Source organism: Hevea brasiliensis, chromosome 8 (assembly GCF_030052815.1).
Source record: "Hevea brasiliensis isolate MT/VB/25A 57/8 chromosome 8, ASM3005281v1, whole genome shotgun sequence".
Classification (NCBI taxonomy): Eukaryota; Viridiplantae; Streptophyta; class Magnoliopsida; order Malpighiales; family Euphorbiaceae; genus Hevea; species Hevea brasiliensis.
Window position 1 is genome coordinate 98120933 of NC_079500.1, and position 26628 is coordinate 98147560.

General features: G+C 32.7%; 1 pseudogene; it reads right to left on the reverse strand.

The window, feature by feature from the left end:
- Positions 1–2561: 2561 nt before the first annotated feature.
- On the reverse strand, positions 2562–15403 carry LOC131182171 (7-deoxyloganetic acid glucosyltransferase-like; annotated as a pseudogene).
- Between the last annotated feature and the right edge of the window lie 11225 nt (positions 15404–26628).

Consider the following 26628-nt stretch of genomic DNA (forward strand, 5'->3'; position numbering starts at 1 on the left):
TTGTGTTCCTCCTCCATTTATTGGGGTCGAGTTTGATTATGTTTCCTCTCTCTCTGGCTTACCAGTTGAGGTTGAGTTTGGATGAGTACTCATATAGCTAGCTAGCCACCTCCCTCATTAATTTCAGTTAGTGAGGTTGTAGATTGCTTTGTCGTGGTGTACAACACGGCATTGATCGTGAAATTTTGTGTCATGACCTAAGTTGTGTGAATTATTGGCAACACTATTATTCATAATTTATTTTGATAAATTGTTATTAAAAACATTGGTAACAGCTTTGTGAATTATGGATTATGAAAATTTTTAATTTCTGCTTACCAATTGATAAATTATGCTTTTAGTGACTTTTAAAAATTATAGTTATGCACCACTGAGTGTTTTGCTTAGCGATAGCTGTTTTATGCTGTCGCAGGTAAAGAGAAGGAAAGAGCTACAAAGTGAGCAGCATAAAGCAGTGGTGGAGATAGTTTCAGGTATATACTAGGTATACCCTTTTGTGTATGCATTTTGATGTAAATTAGCTTGTATGTACATATAGACAATTGAGCAGTTGTACCAGCAAAATTGTAATAATACTTTGAAATATTTTGGCTTGTATTTTGCATAAGAATATCCATTTTAAATTATGTTTATAATATGAGAATTACCACTTGAGATTGATGAAAATCAATTGATGATTGAGTTGTTTGAGTTGATTGAGATGGAATATGGTTATAAATTGTTTTTTTACAGGTTTTGATAAACTTTTTTGTTGCATTTTTAGCCGGAACCATGTCGAATTTTTATAAAATTATAAAAATGCTAATTTAATTCTAATTAAATATTATAATATTAATTTGAATAAATTTCTCTTTGAAATTGTTCTTCTCACCACGCTTAACCTAAAAATTAAAAAAAAAATCATTTTAAAATCCTTTGTAGTATATTCAATGGGTTATTGGCAGGTGAAATTCGATAATTCATTAGATATACTACAGGATCATGTCATGTCTGCCAGAGGGGTAGGGTGTAACAATGAGTGATAAGATAATCCATCCAAGGCTTTAAACGATTCACAATAGTTTTAGAAATCACCCTTGTAAAGGAAATTGCATAGGCTAATAGGTCTATATTGATTAATTGAAATAGGGTTCTAACATTTGGGAATAAGCACTAAATTAGTTCTATTGAGCTCTCTAAGCATGAAACGCCTACAAATAGCTTTACAAACATCTAAACCCACTATTTCCTAATTTTTTGGATAGAATATTTTGAAAAAACCATCAGGTCCCCGGAGCTTTTATGCTTCCCAAATCAAAAACCGCTTGCTGAATTTCTGAGTCCAAAATTGAAGCAAGCAGGTGATCATTAATCTCGTGAGTGACCAGCTGTGGTAAAAGTCCAGCCACTTCATCCTCTACTACTATCGCACGTTTCCTGTAAACATTGATGAAGAAGTCTCTGATTGCCTCGTTGATTTCAAAATCCATATCAATCCATTTCCCATCAGTCTTGAAGGAAGCTGCCATAGCTGCAAGCACTGCCGTACCCATCTTGCTCTTGCTGATGATGGCATCACTTCTAAGGAGAGCAAGAACAACAAATAATGCACACTGCTGTTGATATTTTCTGTGCAAATTGTGGTTCAATCTTGGGTTGGAAATATGCATATGCTCATGAGAAGACCTAGAAGTCCACGGAAGGAAAATTCATCCTTGAGAGGTTTAAGGTTTTGGGTCCTGATGGAAGCAACCAAATGGGTGGTCTATAGGCTCAAGCTGCTAGGAGTGGTGCTAATGATGCTTGATTGGCTATTCAGCTTGGATTGATTTACTTAATTTGTACATTTCTGCTTACTGTTTTCATTTCCATGCCTAGTGAATTAGAAATTCATTTTTGAGGTAAAAAAATAAATATTAAAAAAATTGAATAAAATTTTGTTTTTGTATTTTGAAAAAATATTTCTAGATGAAAATTTTGCTATACAAAGATTAAATATGAATTTAAAACTTTTAAATTGTTCAAATTATTTTTATTTAATTTTCTGAACATTATTTTTGTTTTTTATTGGAAAATAATTTATACATGATCACCTTAATTATTTGAAAATCTAGATAAATTAATTAATCTTTTTACTTGTATAATTTACACCATTTTCTATCAAATTATGAAAAATAGAGAAAATGAAAGAGAAAAGAGTGTTATGCAAAGGAGAAGAAATCACGACAGAGAGAGAGGAATAAAAAAACAAATACAGGGAAAGTATTGTGTCAATTTAAGATAAAAAAAATAGAAGGAATTAAAAAATTAACGAAAATAACATAAACTAATTTATATATTAAATATAAAAATTAAATAATTAACTTGATTAGTATTAAATATTTGACTAAAGAAATTAAATAGTTCGATAAAAGTAAAATTTAAAATTAAATAATATATTTTTTAAAATATAAAAATTAAATAATTAATTTTATTAAAAAATATAAATTTATATATATATATATATATATATATATATATATATATATATATATATATATATATATATATATATATATATATATATATATAATCGGAAAGCTCCACATTTCAGGGGAAAGAGTGCTATCAATTCTCAAGTGCTTGCCAACTCATCTGCCTTATAATTGCAATCAAATGATTCAGATTGCAAGGAGAGGACCCGCCTTCACTCGCACTCTTTCCTGCCAACTCTGCCATTCTAGCCGTTGAACTCACAAACTCATCCCTCCTATGCTCCATCAGATCATTCACCATCTTCTCCTCAACCCCTCCGTCACACACATCCTTCATGTCCAATCCTAGCTTCCAAACCTCACTCATAAACCTGCTATCACTTGCTGGTCTGCAAAATATGTCCACCAAATCATGGGCACCCCTGCCGCTATACTCTCCAAGGTGGAATTCCATCCATCGTGTGTCAGAAACCCATCGACTGCCTTATGCGCCAGAACCTGTTCCTGCGGTGCCCATTTGACAATGTATCCTCTTTGCTTGGGACCTTCCTCAAGCTCCTCAGGAAAAGTTTCAGCATCACCATCCTTACTAGTAACAAAGTCAGGCCTTAGGGTTAATTACCGTACGAGTATGCCATGGGAAGAAAAATATGGAAAAAGGGTTGAAAATCCAAAAATTAAGGGAGCGGGATGAGTTGAAAATACAGCGCGAGTTAAAATAGCGTCTTTAGTTGGGAATCAACGATGACGTGCGGAAGCAAAGTAGTCGGGACGCTGTTAAGATAAGCATCCAAATTGGCAGGACACTATCATAGATAGCGTGCAAACTGTTTGCAGAGATTCTCTGCAGCCCCGTCACGTCAAGTCAACCCGTCAAGTCAGCTAGAATGAACAGTTGACGCTTCTTTGACTGGCGTCTCGAACTCCACCGAACGCCTTCTACACCAGCGTCCAAACTGTGCAATTTAAACCCCACCAACAGCACTCTCTCGTCCCTCTCATTTACAGCACTCTCTCTCATCCCTTTCTTCTCCCATATCCATCATTGCCCCCCTTCTACCTTCTCGTGAAATTGCTTGTTGAAGCAGGTGGTGGAGCCAGTTTGTGTTCGGTGGACCAAGAAGCAGAAAATGATTTGTAGTGGTGGACCAGTGAGAAAAAAAATTGTGCTTGTCTTTTGTGATTTCTAGAGATATATTATCCTTTTATAGGTACGTATTTTACTTTCTTAAGAAAATAAATATGTAATATATTTAAATGTTTGAGTGTTTCATATATTTATGTTTGTAGAAAGTTGATGAAATATTTGTTTAAATATGCATGCACGTGTTAATACGTAATTTTTGAGTGATTTTTTTACAAGTGTAAGGTGATATTATCATATATTAGAAGAAAAATGAGTGATTTATTGTTAATATTTTCAAATGAATTTTTTTGTGTAATATATATTTAATTTTTATAATTTTTAACTAGTTTATAGATAATCTTAAAAATTAAAGGAAATATTTTTAACAAAATATATATATATATATATATCAGTAATAGTATAATATTTTGATAAATGGTGAAATTTATTGAAAAAAGAAAAAAAATAATAGGAAATTTAGTTTATAATATATTATATTAAAAAATAAAATAAAAGAGATAATATAATATTATATTCTTAATATAATTAAAAAACAAAAAAAATTAATAAATACCACAAATGGCCGAAATAAAGTTTATATTAGTTAAAACGTAAAATATTTTTTTAAAAAAAAAATTAGTAATTAAATATGTAGATTAGAAACCTATAGAAAAAAGAAAAAATTTCAAGCAAAATGGTGTTTATAATATTTTATAATAAAGAATGTAGAGAATATATAATATAAATTTATATTATTAAGTTGATAGTTCAAACAAAAATAAAAAAAATAAAAGAAATTAAAATAATTGAATATTTGTAGTTAACCCAATCGATTATGAGAACTCAGAAAACCAGAAAATAATTAAATGAATCGAACTAGAAAACCAAATTGGTTCGATTCATTTTATTATTTTTTTTCAACACATATAGTTGAATATATCAGGTGAACCGGACTGTTTATCCGAGTACTTGTAGAATTTCTTAGGTGAACCGAATCAAACCGCATCAGCATTAGGTTTGATTTTTTAAAAAATTTTCAGAGTTGAATTAAAATTTAATAGGTTTGGCCGAAATAAAGAACCAAACTGGATCTTTATTTGAATTCCTTTTTTTTTTTTTTACAAAGTTAGTCAATACTATTAATTATAATTTTTCTTATGTGTCATTCAAATAACTAGGATTCTTATTTAATCAGAAAAATGTCAATTCCATCATTTGCTACCTTATATTGGGATGGAGAAATTATTATTGATGGTGAAGGCTACGACTATTGTGGGGGTTCATCAACAGTCATTACCATTGGTAGACGCATGGATTTCGGTACTTTAGGTATGAAAATAGTACGTGCAATTGATCTTGAAACTGGGTGTGAATTTATATCGAATATCTTTTTCAGACAACCCATTGAAGGAGATGGTTCGGTGAAATGGGACTGTATGGGTTTGACTAACGATGATGATATAAATATTATGTTTAATTTTATTGATGAAATTGGAAGTATGTCATCGATAGAATTATATATTGATATTTTTCAACCGGATGCATCTACAAATGTTGTTGATGAAGCGGGACCATCAAATGTTGGTACTACTGATGCAGATGCTTCCCCAGATGCAACTGATGAGGTAGTTATACGCTATCAATCATCTCAACTTGATAGTAGTACATTTGAGGATAAAGTTTTGGGGGTTATCAATGAATCTAAAGATATTTATGAACGTCGATGGGTGTACGATTCAAATGAATCAAACTTTTTTGATAGTCATTATTGCCCCAATAATGGTGTCGATGAAGAGGATTCTGATGAACAATGGATTGATAGTGATGAGGCAGACTTCAATCAGGATGTTGAGCATGATAATGAGGTAGTAGTCAACTTGCCTTCATACTATAACACTTATGTTGCAAACCCAATAATGCCTATTGTCCATCCTCCACCTTACTGTGAATTAGATTTTTCATTGCTAACAGTTGATCCATGGTCAAAACCGCAATATAGTTCAATGTGGGATCCATCGAATGAGTTTGAAGTTGGAATGATATTTTCATCTAGAGAGGTTGTCCAAAAAGCTATCAAAGAATATCATTTACTTAGGCACCATGAGTTTTCTTATGATGAGACAAAGAGCAAAACGTATGTTATAAGGTGCAAATATAGAAACAACAATTATAAGTGGAGAATGCGTGTATCTCGTCGGGAAGGATCTGATATATGGAAAACTACTCGATATAATGGACCCCATACATGTGTTAATCCATCAATCTCACAAGATCAGAGGCAATTGGATAGCAAATTTATATCTGATTTCATCCTAGCAATTGTACGAGAACAGCCAAATGTGAAGATATCTGCGTTACAAGCAGAAAACAAAGATAAGGTTGGATATATGCCGAGTTATCGGAAGACATGGAAGGCTAGCCACGATGCAGTTGTTACGATATTTGGTGGTTGGGAGGAATCTTTTACAAGATTGCGTCAATTCATGCTTGCTTTGTGCAAACACAACCCCGATTCTTCGTTTTTGATTGAAGATGACCCTCTATTTGTTAATAATAAATTAAAACTCGAGAATTGGGTTTTTGATAAGATGTTTTGGGCATTCAAACAAACAATTGAAGGTTTCAAGGACTATCGGCCAGTTATTTTCATAGAATCCACATTTTTATATAGAAAGTACAAAGGGTGTTTATTTTGTGCTACGGGACTGGACGGCAACAACCATATTTTTCCTATTGCATGGGCAATAGTTGATTGTGAAAATACAAGGAATTAGGATTGGTTCATGTCTTGTTTACTGGTGTTTGTGACTGATCGTTTTGATATTTGTGTTATATCAGACAGGCATATTGCCATAAAAAAAAAAAAAAAAGCAATGCAGCAAGATTGGTGGCAGCCTCCTGATGGACATCATCGATACTGCTTAAGACACATACTGAGCAATTATAACACGAAGTTTAAAAATCCTGACATGAAGGAAGCTCTCCGAAAGGCAAGTTTATTTTTACCAAAGAATAGTATTTTTGCAAACATTAATTGCATTTTCAATGTGATATAATAAAAAAATTGACATTTTTTATTAACAGCTCACCAAATTTAGAAAAAAAAAAATTTTATGACGCTATGGACACAATCAAGAGCGAGCATCTAGATACATTTGAATGGGCCAGAAATATACCATTGGAGAAATGGACACGTTCTCATGATGGGGAAAAAAGGTATGTCTCCATGACAACCAATACCGTTGAGTTAGTTAATGGAATGCTTAAGGGGATTCGTGCACTACCAATAACTGTAATGGTAGAGAAAATATTTTTCCAGTGTGTCCAATACTTTGACACACGCCGCACGACCTTCTGCGAACAACTGCAGTTGGGCTTCAACTTAACCCTAGCATGTCATCAAATTTTGATTGAAAATTTGAATGAAGCAAACTCACTTAATATTCGATTGTTTAATTGTGATTGTGGTGAATTTGAAGTTTGGAAGGGTAGAACTGGGAGCAAGCACGTCGTCAAACTTGATGAGAGGACATGCACATGCGGGAACTTTCAAGAGATACGTATTCCATGTTCTCATGTCATAGCAGCATGCCAATCAATGTCAATCAATTATGAGCAATACGTTTCAAATTATTATACATTGGAGCGAACACTTAAGTGCTATGAGTGGCAGTTTCATGAACTTGGACATCATGATGATTGGCCAACAGACAATGATCCAATCCTTATACCTGACCCAAATAGGAAAAGGTCTAATGGAAGACCAACTTCTTTAAGGAAGACGAATGAAATGGATTGGAGGGTGATTCAAAAAGGAGGGGAAACGTCTAAAATCCATTGAAGGACACTATTTTCAAATACTTTGTATTATTATCATAAATTGTTGGACACAGTTTTCATTATTATGTTTTCATTTTATGTGTATTATTACCCCCGTGTTGTTAGGTTACGTACTTTTCAATTTTATCTTAATCTTTATATATATTGTGACGGTAAGATATTCATAATAGATACATTTAAATATTACTTATTGCCTTTTAAGGTGTTTGTTTTCAACTGATAATGGTAGCATTTGTTGGAGCTACTTACCATAAGTCTACATTTAAAAAAATTAAATAAGTTATACTCCTAGCATTATTTAATAAACTTTATTTAATATAATGGTAATCAGCTCAAATTATTGCATTATTTAATATAATTACTGCATTATGATTTATTTCGTATATATTTATTTATGCTCTCTTTTGTTTATGTCTTAGATAAAATAATGGCTCGTATAATGCGCACTCCGAAAAGAATTGTCAGTCAACAATAGCGGGCAAGAGTACATGGTTTAATTAGGAATTTGATTAATCTACCTATGGAAGTAACACCCTCAACTACAGGAGATTACCTACTCTGCTTTGTTAAGCATATGATAAGGGTGAATGGGCTAATTCAACAAATCATATGGGAAGGAGAGCTATTAACATATAAACCTAGACATTTGGCTTTAAAGTCAGCTTTTAGTTGTGTCCAGGATAAAGGTATACTTGACCGTGTATGGCGAAAATTAGAAGCTAACCGTAACCCATCATATTTACTACTTCTTAAAGGATTTGTCAAAGAATATGCTAGTTGGGTCGCTACAAGGACAATGTGTCGGGCGAGTGGTATAAAAATGCGTGATAGTAACAAACATACTCTGGTAAAGCTCTGTTTACCTAAAATCGACTACACATTGGAGAAAGATCTTTATGACGAGCTAACTAGATCATGTCCTGTAAATCAAATAGTCAGACTGACCTAATTAGTTGATGTAGTAAACAATGTTGTACTTTTATCTTTGCATTGACTATGTAGTGTAGACTTATTAATTAATGCATTGAATGAGAAATTTTTATTTATACCATTTAATACGTGTATTACATATTTTTGTTACCATTCATGTATTATTTACTGTATAAGGAAAATATGTGCATTGTTTTACCTGTCAAAATACAAAATGAAAATGTATATTTCATATAATGAATAGGTATGGCTAATCAACAAATAAGAAGAGATTACATTGTGCTAGGTCCAATTGATCCAGAGCTTCTACGACTCCAGTCACAACACCGTTCTGAAGGGATTTGGACTAGTACAATGGAGCATGAGGTGCTTACGTGTAGGAGGCAGGGGAACATATTGCATGCTAACATTGATGACCAAATTGTTCCTCATTTCCATGATTCTGGATTTATTGGAATTGCTAGATTAGGATTTTTTTCCCTTGACTGACAACTTATTAGTGCCTTTGTAGAGCGATGGCGACTTGAAACTCATACATTTATGATGCCAATTGGGGAGTGCACAATCAGTCTTCAAGATGTTGGCATTATCACTAGATTGCCAATACATGGTTCTGCAGTAACTGGAATGTCAGGAGCCAACTGGCCAGAAGTTTGTGAGCTCTTGTTGGGAGGTAGGCCACCTCCAGAAATGATTCGAGGACATACATTAAAATTATCATGGCTAACTGATGAGTTTGAAGCTATTCCACATTAAGCTAATGATTTAACAGTGTTATGGCATGCAAGAGCATTCATATTACGACTCATCGGTTCAATATTTCCCAACAAGACAAACTTACGTGTGAACTTGATGTTCCTACCCCTATTATAAGACTTGAGGGAAGCTGCGACATACAGTTGGGGTGGAGCTTGCTTAGCCTTTCTTTATCGTGAGCTTTGTCGTGTTGCAGTTACTGAAGCAAAGGAGATTTCAGGACCCCTGTTCATATTGCAAATCTGGTCTTGGGAGAGATTTAAAATAATCTCTCCATCAATAAGAGATCCATCGGCACCTCATGATGCACCCCTAGGTGCTAGGTATGTAACTAAATTTATATTTTTTTTTTCCATTAAACAATCAAAAAATTGGTTTTTATTGCATTATATTTTAAATTTTCTTATCAACTAACAGGTGGAGTAGAGCTCGACAGATCACTGAAGTTACAACCCATGTACTATAACAAATTCGGTACAATCTTGATCGGATGTGACCTGAAGATGTAAATCAAAATTCTCAAAATCTGACTTAAAATAGTGTTATATTTTTTTCCTATATTTATAATCACTTTATGTTTTGCAAATTTAATACTTTATGTTTTGCTCATATTCACTTGCAGATTACATGGGAACCATATAATGAGGAATTGTTGGATGAGCTGCCCGACATGTGCATACAGGGCCGTCCCATATGGAAGGTAGTGGTGCCATTAATTTGCTTCCATATTATTTAATGGCACCAGCCTGATAGAGTGATGAGGTAGTTTGGTTTGGCCCAATCTATTCCATGACGACCGATGCAAACAGATGAGTTACATGAGATTACTCTCCGATTTAGTGAGAGTAATTGGGCGCACCACCATGCGACATACATTAATCGTTGGAATAGGCGAGAACATTACATTGTTCAAGGGCAAGAAATGGCACAATCACTCCACCATCATTCTGAATATATGGAGTGGTATCGTCGAGTTGCAAGACGTTGGATCTCAATAAGTGGAGCTGCCATTGGTTATGTGGTAATCATTTACAATACGTATTTTTTCATTATTAAATACTTAATAATAATAATTTTTAATTACAGTATTTAACACAAACTGTAACATAATACATGGACTTCATATTTTTACAGGAGGATGCAATTGAGGATTGTTTGCTAAAATTACAGAACCCATCAATAGAAAATGTTGCTGAAGTTAAACATACATTAAGAAAAGTGATGATTGCTCTAGAGGAAAAAAGTCGGCTTTGCCAAATGCCACCTCCTCAGTCCGCACCTCAAGCAGCAACCTTTAATGATGAATTAGAAAAGAACCAACCCATCAACCAACCTGAGCCCTCACATAGAGCAGCACGATGTCGATCACGTCCTACTCGATGTTGTCAACATCCAGTGCATCTAGCCTCTCCTCCCGATGATGCTTTGCCCCACCTGTCGCATTATACCCTTACTGCATCACATCAGAGCTTGATCATTCTGATCCTATTCTCTCAGCTCCTATACCGTCTGACCCTGCTCCATCCATTATATTCCAAACATATTCAGAAACTATCCCCACTCATTACACTAGTTGGATGGCTACCCCATCAATGCCTGGCCCATCAGCACCATGGATGTCATATCAAACTCAAATGCAAAACAGAAGCACATTCGACTTTACTGAGAGTCAGCAGCCGCAAACACCATTCGGCGGCTTATTTGCTCCATTTGGCAGACCATCAAGCATTGGGCCATCACACTATACGTCAGGTTAATTTAGTGGATATGGGTCAGAACAATACTTTGCACCATATCAGTCTGGTGCCTCAGGCCATATTACATCTGCTGCGGGTCTATTTGGACACCATGAACAAAGTGTTGTGCATTATATTGCAGGGGGGGAATCATCAGGACAACATCAAGGGCAAGCTAGCCAACCCAAAGATGCACAAGGTCATCTAGCAGAACATCAAGAAGGGGGACAACATCGAGTTTTTCGACCGAGACGACATATACGAAGACCTGGTTGTGGCATATGATTAATTAAAATATTTGTTTTCATTTATATATTAATTATGAATATTTCTCTCAAGTTATTTCTTGCATTAAGTCAATTGCTACAATATGCTAGTGACAATTTTTATATTTTTTGCACAATTAAATTTAAAATAAAAAAGTAATTAAAACTAATTACTATATAATACACAATGCAGTCCACACTTTATTAAAAACTATAAATTTTTTGTTCAGATTGCAATTTAATTTCCTACAAATTTTTAATAACTTAATTTGGCACTAACTGAAAATCAATTACAGTATTTAAATTTTATACTGTTATACATGCTAACACATAATAAAAAAATAATTTAATTTCTTTTAAAATTTAAATTTATTAATTGCTATCAACAAAATAAATTATTCATAATTATAATAAGAATAAAAATTAATATTAAAGCAACAAATTTTACTTAATTTCTTATTTTTTATATATTACAAATATTTTGTGAAATTATATTTAAACAATTTTAATTTTTTTAACGTGTATTAATTATTATAAATTTTTATATCTACATGTACGAGTATGGCCTCAGGATGCTAATTAAGCTAGCGTACTGCATATGGAATATTTTCCATTAAATTGTACAACATTTAATTTCTTTAAATCTATAAAATTAATTATTCTTTTAATAATTACAATTTAAATTTTTATTCAAAAAAATATAGTTCAAATAATATTTTTATTTTATAAAACTCACATATTTTTTAAAAATTTTGGACATAAAATTTCTAGTATTTTGAAATTGTACAATAACCTTTTACATTTAACATTTAATTTCTTTAAATATATAAAAATAATTATTTTTTAAAATAATTACAATTAAAATTTTTATTCAAATATAATACTTTAATATTTTTATTTTATAAAACTAACATATTTTCTAAAAAAATTATAGTATATATTTTTTGTTAATTTAATACAGTTACAATTTTACACTTTAATATTTTAAATTTACAAAACTATTATATTTAAAAAAATACAAAATTACTATGTTTTAAAAATTATAACATATTATTATTATTATACATTATTATTTTTTATATATAAATAAAATCATATAAATTATTGCATGGCTTAGACAAAATCGCTACTCATAGTAGCATTTTGAAATGTCCTTTTGTTACTATAAGTAGCGTTTTGGAGTGTGTAATTATTTCTCCCACCTTGACCAGCATCTTCACATAGAAACGCTATCATGAGTACCAATTTGAGATGAGACGCTATCATGAGTAGCGTTTTGAGCACGAAGACACGATTGGAGCACGAAAACGCGATTGGTATTAGCATGTTTTTAGGCGCTATTATTAATAGCGTTTTGCACATTAAAACGTTTTTACGCCTCCTGACTTTTCTCATCCCACTTTGGTAAATTTTTCACATGGCACCCAATTTTTATTTATTTTTTTCCTACAATAACCTTGTACGGTAAAAAATTCCAGGCCTTATTACCCACAAGAATCGCTTCTTGCTATTAACAATTCCTTGCCAAAATTCCATGAGCTGCTCTCTCGTTAATACCGTAACGCTCCCAAAGCTTATGTAGATTACTGATTGTGAAGGTTGAGTATCCAGCCAAGTGATGCAGCTCCTGTCTACTTCCCAGAGGCTATTCGAGGATTGATACGATTCTTGCGTCTTTATGTTACTAAGTTTGGTTTTCAAGAGCTCGTGGAGGGGTCCGATGGTGTAGGTTTTGGGGCATTGATTGCGGATTTGTGATAGTATTGGTGCTTCCAGGTCTTCGAAGGTGTTGAGGATGAGGGCTTGTGTTCGGGGGGATTGCCGTGTCTCGTTCACAATCATTAGGAGATGGTGGTCCGTCATGTTGCTAACACGGCAGAAACTTGGACGATCTCGGCACCGGAGAAAGGTCTCCATGCCTGGCACTTTTGTTATGATTCGGTCCATGTCTTCTTTTCCTTCGATTTCAACAAACACTGGTTCAGTAATACAATTGAGTCAGAATTAATTATCAAACTCAAACGCTAAGTAGACAGAAATTCCCAGGAGTTCAAACTCAACTTTGCCTCTGGCAGAAATGCAATAACAGAGATATATAGAGTTAGTTATACCTTCGATGGGATGTTCGCAAGCTTGAATCATATCAGGAACAAAATAGAAAGTCAAGAAACAACAAGAACTAATGGTACGGAAGCGAATAATTGGTATTCCAAACTCAATTGCAACATCAAGAGGAAATCCCAGGAACCCATCTCCTATGATACAGTTAACCGGTGGCCTGGTTTCAATCAGCAGTTGTTTGAAAATTGGCTTACTCTTCAATTGTAATGACTCTAACACATCTGTTGCATCACTCGTACGTGGGTGATCTGCAGGCAAACCGTCAGGCATAGTCATGAAATGGAATCCTGGATACTTGGCAAAACAGGCCTCAACATCTGTGAAAAGGTTAGGCGTTCATGGCTATGCTCTATGTTTAGAAAGGTAATGTTAAGACCCGCAAGGCTTAAAAGCTCGGCTAGCTTGAGCATAGAGTTGACATGGCCCTGGGCAGGGAAAGGAAAGATTAATACATGAGGAGTAGCAGCAGGAGGAGTAGGAGGAGGAGGCAACCATTTTTGCCTTTTGGTGATTAGTTCTCAACTGAGCTGCATAAGAAGTCTGTCCAATAAACTTGTCTGCTACATATAAAATTATTGGACCTCTGGGTAAGCTTTGATTAGTATTTTCAAATATAATTAATATGAGTTTGATAAGTTTTAATTAGTATTTTCAAATATTAATACGGTAAAAGGATTATTTAAACTCTTAAAATTATATTAAAAAATAGTCATATAAATCTTGTTTTGAAGTGCAGTTAAACTCATCAACTATTTAAAACGATGCGTTGAAGTATAAAACTAACGAAGTTTAACAGTGTTTAATTGAAAATTGAACCATGACGTGTACATTCAACAACAAAAACAAAACTTGACAAATATCATGCAGGATTTTTTGTCAAAGGTGTGAAATCAAAAAATATACATATCTAAAAAAAGAGTGAATTTTAATTTAATTATAAAAAAGAAGTGGATTATAATAAAAGTGGAAGATACGAGACGTTAATTATAATAGCGTTTTTAAAATTTAAATACTATTATAAATAGTGTATAAGTTTTAAAAATTAAAATGAAAGCTAGATGCTGCTTACAGTAGCGTATGGCTTTTATTTTAATTTTTTAATTATTTTATTTTATATTTTAAATAAAATATAAATATTATTTTAATAAATAATATTATAATAATTAATATTATATATTATAATATTTTTATTATAAAAAATTATTTTTTAATTTAAAATTTAATTAAATTTTAATTAAATAAAAAAATTAAAATATAAAATAAAAGCTGGACAATACTCTAGCATCTAGCTTAATTTTAATTTTTTAATTATTTTATTTTATATTTTAAATAAAATATAAATATTATTTTAATAAAAATATTATAATAATTAATATTATAAATTATAATATTTTTATTATAAAAAAATTATTTTTTAATTTAAAATTAAATTAAATTTTAATTAAATATAAAATGTTACAATATTTTATAATTTTCATTTTATAATTTAATTTAAATTGAAAATAATTTCTTATAATAAAATATTATAATTTATAATATTAATTATTATAATATTTTTATTAAAATAATATTTTTATTTTATTTAATATATAAAATAAAATAATTAAAAAATTAAAACTAAAATTGGACGCTACTTCTAATTTTTTTTAATTTTTTAATTATTTTATTTTAATAATTTTTTATATTTTAATTTTTATTTATTTTTATTTAATTTGATTTTAAGTTCAAAAATAATTTTTATAATAAAAATATTATAATTTATAATATTAATTATTATAATATTATTATTAAAATAATATTTATATTTTATTTAAAATATAAAATAAAATAATTAAAAATTAAAATTAAGCTTAACATTATTTTTAATAGCGTTCAGCTTTTATTTTATATTTTAATTTTTTTATTTAATTAAAATTTAATTTAATTTTAAATTAAAAAATAATTTTTTATAATAAAAATATTATAATATATAATATTAATTATTATAATATTATTTATAAAAATTATATTTATATTTTATTTAAAATATAAAATAAAATAATTAAAATGAAAGATGAATGTACTATAAGTAAGTAGCGTCCGGCTTTCTTATTAATTTTTAAAACTTACTGGATCCTCAAAATACTGTTATAATTAACGTTTCGTCGTCTTATCTTCTACCTCAGCATAATTCATCTCTTTTGGTAATTAAATTTAAACCCACTCTTTTTTTGGCTTTTTTTTTTTTTTTTTGATTTCACTTTTGGTAAAAAACCCTATCATGCAGGGGCCACGTACATTTTCTACTCGTGGTTCAATTGGCCATTGTTTCCTATTTATTGCCACATTTGTCCTTCAAAGTTATACATGTTCTCTTATCAGCTCCTGCAGTGGCAAAGACCAAATCAAGGAGAGAATCAATGGCCGCTGAGAATGGTTTTCACACGATACATGTACAAGACGTAGATGAGATCACCATTCATTTTTTATCTTCATTCTTCACCACCTATTCTTGGAATGGAGAACCATAACGCCAGTAGTACTGGTGTTTCTCTTAACATTCCGGTATGGTATGCTGGTACCCCCCAAGGATGGCCAGGTATATATATTCCTTATTACAATTCTCTCTTAGGCTTCATATTCCTTTCGCTTTCTTAAATTTCTCTATTTTAATATGGATATTGTTCCAGTTTGATAAATTATAAACTATGTTCTACGAATATTAATTGAAAGAAAGGAAGGAGGTTGAAGCAGCTTTCTTATTCGATATTTTGTGTCCGTAGATCTTCTCTTACTATTGATTCTTGTTTTGACTCAGTTTTTGACATAAAGAAAGTGTAATTGTTCTGTCTTTTATTAGTTGCAACTTGCAAGCTATTCTTGGTTTCAGCTACTCTGTTATGTTCTTTCTTTATTCTGTCAATCTTTAAGCTTTCTCTGCAGATTAAAATTTCTTTTGTTATATTAACGCTCATTATATGTGCGTGCTATTACTTGTATAATATTAGTACGCTTTTCCTTCTTAGGGAGTCCAATAATGATTTATAACAAGGAGGTTGAAATCATTCTTCTGTTATTTTTGCCTGCATTGGCTTTGAAGTAACATACTGGTTTAGCCTATGCAAGTAATTGATATAAACCTTGTATAGTAGGCAGGTTTTTGAAGGAGAGAAGCATTTGTAGGGTCCTAAATCATGTTTGGGTCATCATCTCGTAGGAGCTAGAGATCAAAAGGTTTTAAGGTAAAGCATGCTGTGCAAATATGTCATTTGCTAGGGTGTTGGAATCTGGCTGCATTACCAAGTCAGGCATTCTCATGACAAGAAAGCCGTAGCATATGACGACAGTGTCAAAATTGGGAATGGCATTATAAAATTAACTAGGAAGAAAATGCCTCCTTGAAGCTGAGAAAACTGTCGTTAAGAGATGAAAGGCTTAAGAACAAAGAAGAAGAGAACAAGAATGACGACGAAAATAAGTCTGACAACAACATGGGAACTGGGGATGGAGACGACGAGATCCAAAGTCATTTTGCTTCTGCGTGTATTAATTTACTCTCATGGCATTAATTATAGGTAGAAGAGGACCTTGGATTTGTCCAATGAATGAAGAGCTTCTTCACTGACCATCACCACCCTCTTCCCCACAACCTAAACCAACTCTCTTCGAAAACTCAACCTCCAACCCCGACACATCTTCAAACCACCCGCTTCCACTGCAATCTTATTCTCCTTTCCTAAAGAGGAGGCGTCTTCACCTTGCTCATGAACAGCAAAGGCTCTTGTTGTATTAGGTTGATGCTTGTTTTATAGAAATGAAAGTGATAACTACGTCCTCTCACATGACTTACTTCGGTTTAATTTTAACTAATTTAAAGTAATTTTAGAGTTATATAATATATTTAAATAGTTGAGAGTTTAAATGGATCTCAAAATGCTTTAAAATTTATATGACTATTTGATATAACTTTGAAAGCCAAAATAAACCTTTTGCCTATTAATAATAACTATGAGCTTGTCTAGATATGTAATAATTTCTATCACTGCCTAGAAAAGACACCATATATATACCATTTTTAGCACAATTATCAAATTCGATCACTTCATGTGATACATTATAATAAAGATGGGCATTCAGATGAAAGACACGTGCATTATATTTATAGTAGGATGTACATACAACTCTGAAGGTCGAGCACGAAAAGTATTCATATATTTATGAGAAAGAGCACCCAAATCTCGTACAATGGAAGCCTTGAATCCTCATGTGCTATAAAAATACATAAGGGGTCAAATTTGCTAATCTAAGCATAAAAACTGAGTCGATATCACAACTAAGCCATATTGGGACGAATTTAGTCTCGAGACTAAGGTTAAAAAGGTTGCCTACTCAACTGCGCCTTGCTGAAATCAATCGAACCGATTAATAAAACATTGGAAGAATTACTGGCGTAATCACAAGGGGCAGTGGTAGTGCTGGGACCTATCAGTTGAGAAAACTCTAGGGTTAAATAATTGGAAAACCACCAAGCTGAATAAGAAAAAAAAAATAATGCTTAGATTTAACTGGAAAAATAATAATTATGACTTAGGAGAATGTGAGCCTGAAGGCAAGTAAAGAATCTGAGTAATTCATATTTCTTTTGATTAGTTGAGGTTAGAATGCTTCCATGACAGGAGTCGAAAGATTCATTACCCCTAAAGGAAAACTAGTTGGATAAGTCACTCATAACCCTGAATCAACCAACTAACTCCTCTTGTCATTAACTTGTAAATGTCAGAATGATAATGATTCTAGAGACGACTTGATTTGACCGTGACATAGTCGTTAGTGATTGAGACAGCCCACTTGTGTAATCCTTACAAATGTCAAGCTGGCATTAGATACACAATTCTATAAATGGAGGAAACTCCAACTTGAGAAAATCTAAGAGGAATATAAGGTACAACCTTACTTTAATGATTCTCAATGAGGCATACCCTTAGAGACGTATCAATCAATATAAAGTAGTCGTATCTCTCAGATACTCGTAAATTTATTCAACCCTACCTCTGTCACCCACGTGTTGCAATCTTGTTAACCCATCCATTTCTTAATCATCACCATGAATACTGCAATTTGAGTTTTAAGTTCCAATTCGAGGAATATTATTAAAGTCTAAAAACGCCAAGGGATGATGTTATGTGAGTCACTAAATTGAATTTCTAGAAAGAAAGTAAATAAGAAAGAAAGAATAAGAAAAAGAAAAATAAACATAGATGAAGAAAGCAGCAGTAATGCGTAGGAGAATAAGAAGCAGCAACAGAAGAGATGCAAGAAAAAAAAGGGAAAATAAAAACTACGGGCTGATGCGAGAAGAATACGAAGAAATAAAAACCATAGCCGTAATCTAAAGATAAAATATGAGACTTTCGATGTTAGTAGTATGCCCTAGAGTATATCATTTTGTATATATCTTGTACATATTTTATTTAATAAAAGGCAATTTCACTTTTCTGTTTACATAATTTATTTATGTGTAATTGAAAAGTTCCATTGATATTTTGTTAGAAATTCTATTATTAAGCTGTTAAGAATATGAGTGACAGTATTTCTAGAACAAAGTATCATAAATTGGTTCACAATTGAGGATACTTCACAAAGGACATGACTTATCCAGAAAGATTGTAATCATGTTTGTTCTCAAGGTATTTATATGAGATATAAATAAGATAGGTGAGTCTCATACCACATAACAAACATGATAGGCACTTATACATGATAAGTAGGCCGAACCAGTGACGCTTATGACAAGTACATGGAGTTTACTCTTGTCAATGCATTGTCATATATCATATCAGTGTATATAATCTTTAAACCTGAGATAACACAGTTATCTTGTATATAGGTAGTTTGAGTTTGATACTGCTTTCATACTCGTACTGTGTATGGGTATATGGGCATGTGTTGGCTCCTACTAGTTATATATAGAGATAGGTGTTGATCAAGATAGAATCTGTTACCCTAAGTAAATAGGGATGAGATCCTATGTTCATTTAATTATTCTTGATGATTTAAGTTCCTAGCCAGGACAGATAGATTTAGTCAGAAAAGAGTTTCTGACAAGAAAATCTAATTAATCAATAATTGGAATTAAATGAGAACATGATGTTCATAACAAATGGAGTTTGACATTAACCATGACTCCAGCTGGAATTGGGATTTTGTAATGGAGAGATTCTAGTGCATGGTAACATATGATTAAAGGTTCATTTAAGGTATTCCTTATTACTAATTGGGTGGCCATGGCATGCTATACTAGGTGTCAATCATAGTCTATGATGTACCTGAAATGATTTGGAGAAATCATTTAAGGTAAGAAAAAGTTCTAATCATATTATGGGATAATATCATTTATCATTGCCAATATGTAATGAGCCTAGTAAGTCATACAACTGCACAAGTTAATCACCAAGTAAAATGTGATTTAATTGATTAATTAAAGAGTTTAATTAATTAATTAATTAGGTTTGGTTTGCAATTAGATTGCAAGGTCCCTAGCATTACTTGAAACCAAATCTAGGTTATGGATGTATAATATAAATTAAATGTATATTTAAATTGTTTAAATATGAATTTAATTGTAAGAAATTAATTAATGAAGATTAACTAATCAATTAATTTATATTTGAAATAAATTAATTTGAAGAGGAGAAATTATTAATTTTGAGTTGAGAACTCAAATTAAATAATTAAAAAGTAAGATTAAATCATATAGTGACATGTGGCACCATGAGATGTTGACACATGGTACCATATGATCTTGCCACTTGTCTTTCTATGATGGAAGACTACTTTTCATCATTTAAATGGAGCTTGACACTTGATTCCATAGGATTGAGTCAACCAAAAGGAAGATTAAATCTAGTGGTGACATGTGGCAAGAGTTAGTAAAGTTTGACTTTACTATAAAAAAGGAAAATGAAGAAAGAGAAGATGAATTTTCTCTTCTTCTTCTTCATGAATGGATGGCAACTCTCTCTCCCCCTTCCTCTTCATTTCTCATCTTGATTCAAAGAAGAAATCCTTGATCTTCTTTGAATTAAAATAGCTAGAAAGTGTTTCTAGACCACCATACATTCATACAACTCCACAAAAGCATATACCCCAAACTTCAAGTGGTTGAAAAGGCTTGGGAAGCAAACTTAGGGTTGCCATTGGTGAGCTTGTGGTGGACAAGCTAAAGGGACTTCATTTGGCCTCCTAAAGGCATCAAAAGCAAGTGGGTTCCATCAATTGTGCTTCAAGAGGTTAGTAACCAAAAAGCCCTCTTTTAGTCAGGGTTAATTAGAATTAAATGTTAATTCACAATCTTAAATGGCAAATGAAAGTTTAAAGTATGCTACAATGTGATTTAGTATGCAATTGGGGCATTGAAAATTGATTAGGACCATAATACACATGTATGATGCATGAAACTCTAGAATAGGTTTTGAAATTTCAATGTTTTAAATGTCCTAAATCCACGCTTCCACCCCTACAATTGGTATCAGGGCCACTATATTTGCCATTTAGATTTTTTATGAAGCTTAATTGTGTGATTAGATCAAATTTGGATTGATTTGAAGTTGATTCGGGTCATGAAAACCCTAGATTTGCCAAACTGCTGTAAGAAACACGGCCTGGTCGTGTTCTTGGTTTTTACATGGCCGAGGGCGTGTTTCGGCTTACATGGGCTGTGTTGACTCGTGCCTCACCTCGTGCCGGACATCGCGTTTACACGAGGTGGCCATGTTTTCACGTGCCCCAGGCTGTGTAAACATTACACGGGCCGTGTTGGACCTAGTTGGGCCATGTTAGACTGAGTTGGACTGAGTTTGGGCGTGTTGGACCGAGTTGGGGCGTGTTGGGCTTAGTTTTAGGCCCATTATGCAATTGTTATGTATTTTAAAGCCTAAAATTAAGCCCATACCTAATTAAATTGTTTAATTAGGAATTTTAATCACACAATTAATTTATGAAAATTGTTTTCATAGAATTAAATTTGAAAAAGGGTTTCTAAATTTAAATTTATTTGAATAAGACTCAAATTTGAATTTTTAGTTGAATATGTGATATTCAATTTAATTTTTAAGTATGTATATTTTTTATTTAATTGTTAAATTTTAAATATGCATGATGGATAATCATGGACAATAAAAGACCAATGTGATTGGATTTATTTATTTATTTTAATTTTTCTTTGGGATGTAAAATAATTAAATTATTTTAGTGGCTTGTATCATGAAAGTTATGATAACTTAGGATGTAATTTCATTTATTTAAGGACTTTAAGTCTATATTCTTGTAAATTCACTTTGGTATGCCAAGGGTTACAATGTAATTGGATTGCAAGAAGAACAAGAAGCTCAAGAGCATTAGTGGGACCAGTGGGAGGAAATCAAGATCAAGTGTTGATTATGTACTCCTTCAGCAACTCTTGTAAAATGAATGAATGATATGCCCTGAGTTAATTCTTGGTGGCTTAAAATTGAATCCCTTAAAAAGTTCATGATCATACCATATTATTTATTTATCCATGTATGCATGAGATGTATATGAATGTATGCAAGTATGTGACTTATGCATGCCAATTGGATAATGTGCAAAGTGAGACCATAATAGTAATTAAGCCGACCACAAAATCTTCCAAACAAATTATTAAGTTGGTAATGGTATAATTAAGGTAATTATATCATTGCCCTCCATTGAGGCAATTATTTTAAGAAATTTTAAATATTTGCATTATTAGCTTTATGAGCTTGTATATGATGCATTTATTTAAGAGATTTTCTTAAGAATAATTGTTAAGCATAGGATGTTGTAAGTATGTAAATGTTTGGTGGCCAATAATGGATGTGCCTGAGGTCATTAAAATTATTTGCATGCCTACTAGCTCAATGGGATTAACTTAACTAATGCAAAATAAATCAATAATGGATGTGCCTGAGATTTTGAGCATTAGAGGCCAAATAAATTATTGAACCTCATATAAGATGTGATGGGCAAGGAGTTGCTCACTTATAGTTTATTATAATTCCAATAATGGATGTGCTTGAGGATGATCAATGAAACTATAAGAATTTGTCACCCACTAGAAATCCATCCAACTAGGATTTCCGTTTCCTACTTTGGAAGTGTAGGATTCACCAAGTTAGTGGGAGGACCAATTTGATTAAAAGACTATAATCATTTTGGTTAATTACTTGATACATTTACTAATTAATTTTGTTATTTCTACAGTTTATTTTCTAATAATCATGAACACATAACAATCACCACCATCCAACATCCTTGCGAGCATACTTGATCACAATAGGTTGACTGGACCTAACCTTTCTGATTGGCTCAGAAATTTAAAGCTTGTCCTAAACCTAAAACGTATTGGATATGTTCTAGATTCAAAGATTCCTGGTCCCTTGCCTCCAGGGGCCACTCCAGAGGAATCAGAGACTTTGGACAAGTGGAAGGAGCATGATATGAGAGCCAGATGCTACATGCTAGCTTCTATGACTAATGAGTTACAAAAGCAACATGAGAACATGCAAAGTACGAATGAGATCCTTCTCACCTGCAAGAGTTGTATGGTGAACACAGCAGGAATGCTAGATATGAGATATCTAAACAGCTATTCCGCATGAGGATGTCAGAGGGGCAGAATGTAGGAGATCATGTTCACAAGATGATTCGGCTCATTGAGCAGCTGGAACATCTTGACATTCACATGGATTTTCAACTACAGACGGATTTGATCCTTCAGTCCCTACTGGAGTCATTTGGAAATTTTGTGACAAATTTCCATATGACCAAGCAAGAGTACACTCTGGCTGGGTTACTTAACATGCTAGTTATTACCCAAAAGAATATGCTGAGCAATAAACGAAAAGAGGTAGCTTTGGTTGCATCTTCTTCTTCTGCCGGAAAGTCCAAGAAGAAGAAGGGCAATAAGAAAAAGAAACCTCAAGTTCCTGGACCTTCAAAGAAGATAGCCAAACAGAAGGGCAAGACCAAAGCTGACAAGGCAAAGGAAAATGTTTCCACTGCCAGAATGATGGGTACTGGAAGAGGAACTGCCCAAAGTATCTTGCTTCTTTAAAGGACAAGAAGGATAGACCTTCAGAAGGTATGTCTATTTCTTGTTATTTAGATTCTGATGATGCTCATAGTTCATCTACAGCTTGGGTTTTAGATACTGGTGCTAGTTTTCTCATTACTTTTGATATGCAGAAACTAGCAAGTAGCAGCAGCTTGCAAACACGAGATGTTAGACTCCAGATTGGCAATGGCTCAACTATTGAAGCTTTAGCCATAGGATCTAAATCTTTGTATATGTATGGACATGTTTTGTATTTAAATAATATTTTGTATGTACCTGATGCTTTTAAGAATATCATTTCTGTATCTAGTTTGACTAAAAATGGTTATGAATTTCAGTTCACAAATAATGTTTGCAATATTTATTTTGGGAATGAATATGTTGGTTCGGGTTATATGCATGATGGACTTTATTATTTAGATAATAATGTTAAATACAAATCCAATGCAAGCAATCTAAATAAATGTAATGCTATGATGAAAATCAACTCAAGTTCAAAATATTTGGCACTTAAGATTAGGTCATGTTGCAGAAGATAGAATTACAAAGCTAGAGAAAATAGGGATTTTATCCTCATTGGGTTCTGAACCTACTCCAACTTGTGAATCCTGCCTTCAAGGCAAAATAACTAGATCACCTTTTGTTGGACAGGGGTTAAAAGCTAAAAATATTTTGAAACTTATACATAGTGATGTATGTGGTCCATTTAAGGAAATGGCTAGAAGCGGTTTTCATTATTTTATTACCTTTACTGATGATAAATCAAGGTTTGGGTATTTATAATTGATGAAATACAAACACGAATCCTTTTAAAAGTTCAAAGAATTTAAATCTGAAGTAGAAAATCAAACAGAAAAAAGTATTAAAACTCTTCGATCAGATCATGGACGTTAATACTTAAGTACTGAATTTGATGAATACTTGAAAGAGCATGGCATCATATCCCAGCTGACTCCTCCAGGAACGCCACAATTAAATGGTGTATCTGAAAGGAGAAATTTTACCCTACCCTATTAGATATGGTACGCAGTATAATGAGTTATACTGATATGCCAGTCTCCTTTTGGGGATTTGCATTAGAATCAACTTTGCATATTCTGAATAGGATTCCATCAAAATCAGTATCTTCCATATCTTATGAGATATGGCATAGAAGAAAACCCAATCTTAAACATGTTAAGATTTGGGGTTATCCAGCTTATATTAAAAAGCTGAAGACTGATAAATTGGAAACCAAATCAGAAAAGGGTCGATTTGTTGGTATCCAAAAGAAATTTTTGGATATTATTTTTATTTGCCTACATCACACAAAAATTATGGTAAGCAGAGATGTCATATTTCTTGAACAACAGTTTATTCAAGAAGGTGGCAAAGGAAGGCAAATAGAGTTAGAATTAGCGAATTCTAACTAACCAACAAATCAGATGGATATAGATCCATCTAGTCAACCTATGCCTGTCAATGAAACATTTATAATAATTCCTCGCAGATCAACTAGGATATCTCATCCACCAGAGAGATATGGTTTTCTTCATGCAGATGAGCAAGAGTTGTTTGCTCATGAAGAAATAGATCACGGAGATGATCCTTTTACCTTTGAAGAAGCTATATCAGATATAGACTCTTCTAAATGGATTGAAGCTATGAAATTCGAAATTGATTCCATACATAAGAACCAAGTTTAGGATCTTGTTGACCCACCTGAAGGTATTGTACCTATAGGAAATAAATGGATTTTCAAGAAGAAGATTGGTTCCTACGGAAAGGTAGAGACCTATAAGGCAAGGCTAGTAGCGAAAGGGTTTAGCCAAAGGTAAGGAATCGACTATGAGGAGACTTTCTCACATGTTCCCATGCTTAAATCAATTAGGATTTTATTAGCAATAGCTGCATACTATGATTATGAGATTTCGCAGATGGATGTCAAACAGCTTTTCTCAATGGAAACATTGATGAAAATATTTTCATGGAACAACCTAGGGGTTTTGAATCCCAAGATAGTTCCAAAGTGTGCAAGTTGAAATGATCCATTTGTGGGTTGAAACAAACTTCGAGGAGTTGGAACATCCATTTTGATGAAGCCATTAAGTCATTTGGTTTTATAAAAAATGTGGATGAACCATGTGTATATAAGAAGGTTAGTGAGAGTGCTGTCACTTTCCTTGTCTTATATGTAGATGACATTCTGTTGATAGGCAATGATATAGATATATTGATAACTGTCAAGGTATGGTTGTCAAGTACATTCTCCATGAAAAACTTAGGGGAAGCAACCTATATTCTTGGAATTCATATCTATAGAGATAAAGCGAAAAAAATAATTGGTTTATCCCAAAGTCTATACTTAGAAAAGGTGTTAAAGAGGTTTAACATGCTTGATTCCAAGAGAGGATTGTTACTAGTAAGACATGGTATCCATCTTTCTAAGGAAATGTCTCCAAAGACACCTGAAGAAAGAGATAAGATGGCCAGGATTTCATATGTCTCGGCTATTGGAGGTTTGATATATGCAATGTTATGTACTAGGCCGGATATCGCGTATTCTGTTAGTTTGACTAGCAAGTTTCAATCCAATCCCAGTTTGGAACACTAGATAGCTATCAAGAATATCCTTAAGTACTTGAGAAGAACTAAGGATTTATTCTTGATTTATGGAGGTGGCGACCTAAAATTGGATGGTTACACTGGTTTTGATTTTCAATCAGATATTGATGATAGAAAGTCTACCTCTGGTTTTGTGTTCATTTGTGATGGAGGTGCAGTCAGTTGGAAGAGTTCCAAATAGAGTACGACTACTGATTCCACTACAGAGGCCGAGTACATTGCTGCATCAGATGCTACAAAAGAGGCTGTTTGGATGAAGAAGTTCGTGACAGAACTTGCAGTAGTTCCTTCCATTGAGTCAGCAGTTCCTCTCTACTGTGACAACAATGGAGTGGTGTACAGGCTAAGGAACCCCGATCTCACCAGAAATCCAAACACATAAAAAGGCGCTACCACATTATCAGAGAGATAGTTGGTCGAGGCGATGTAGTCATGCAGAAAATAGCATTAGCCGAAAATCCAGCAGATCTATTCACAAAGCCTATGTCACAAGCTCAGTTAGACCGACATCTTGAGAAGATGGGTCTGAGATATTATAATGAATGGCTCTAATGCTAGTGGAATATTGTTAGTAGTATGCCCTAGAGCATATCATTTTGTATGTATCTTATGCATATTTTATTTAATAAAAGGCAATTTCACTTTTTTGTTTACATAATATATTTATGTGTAATTGAAAAGATCCATTGATATTTTGTTAGAA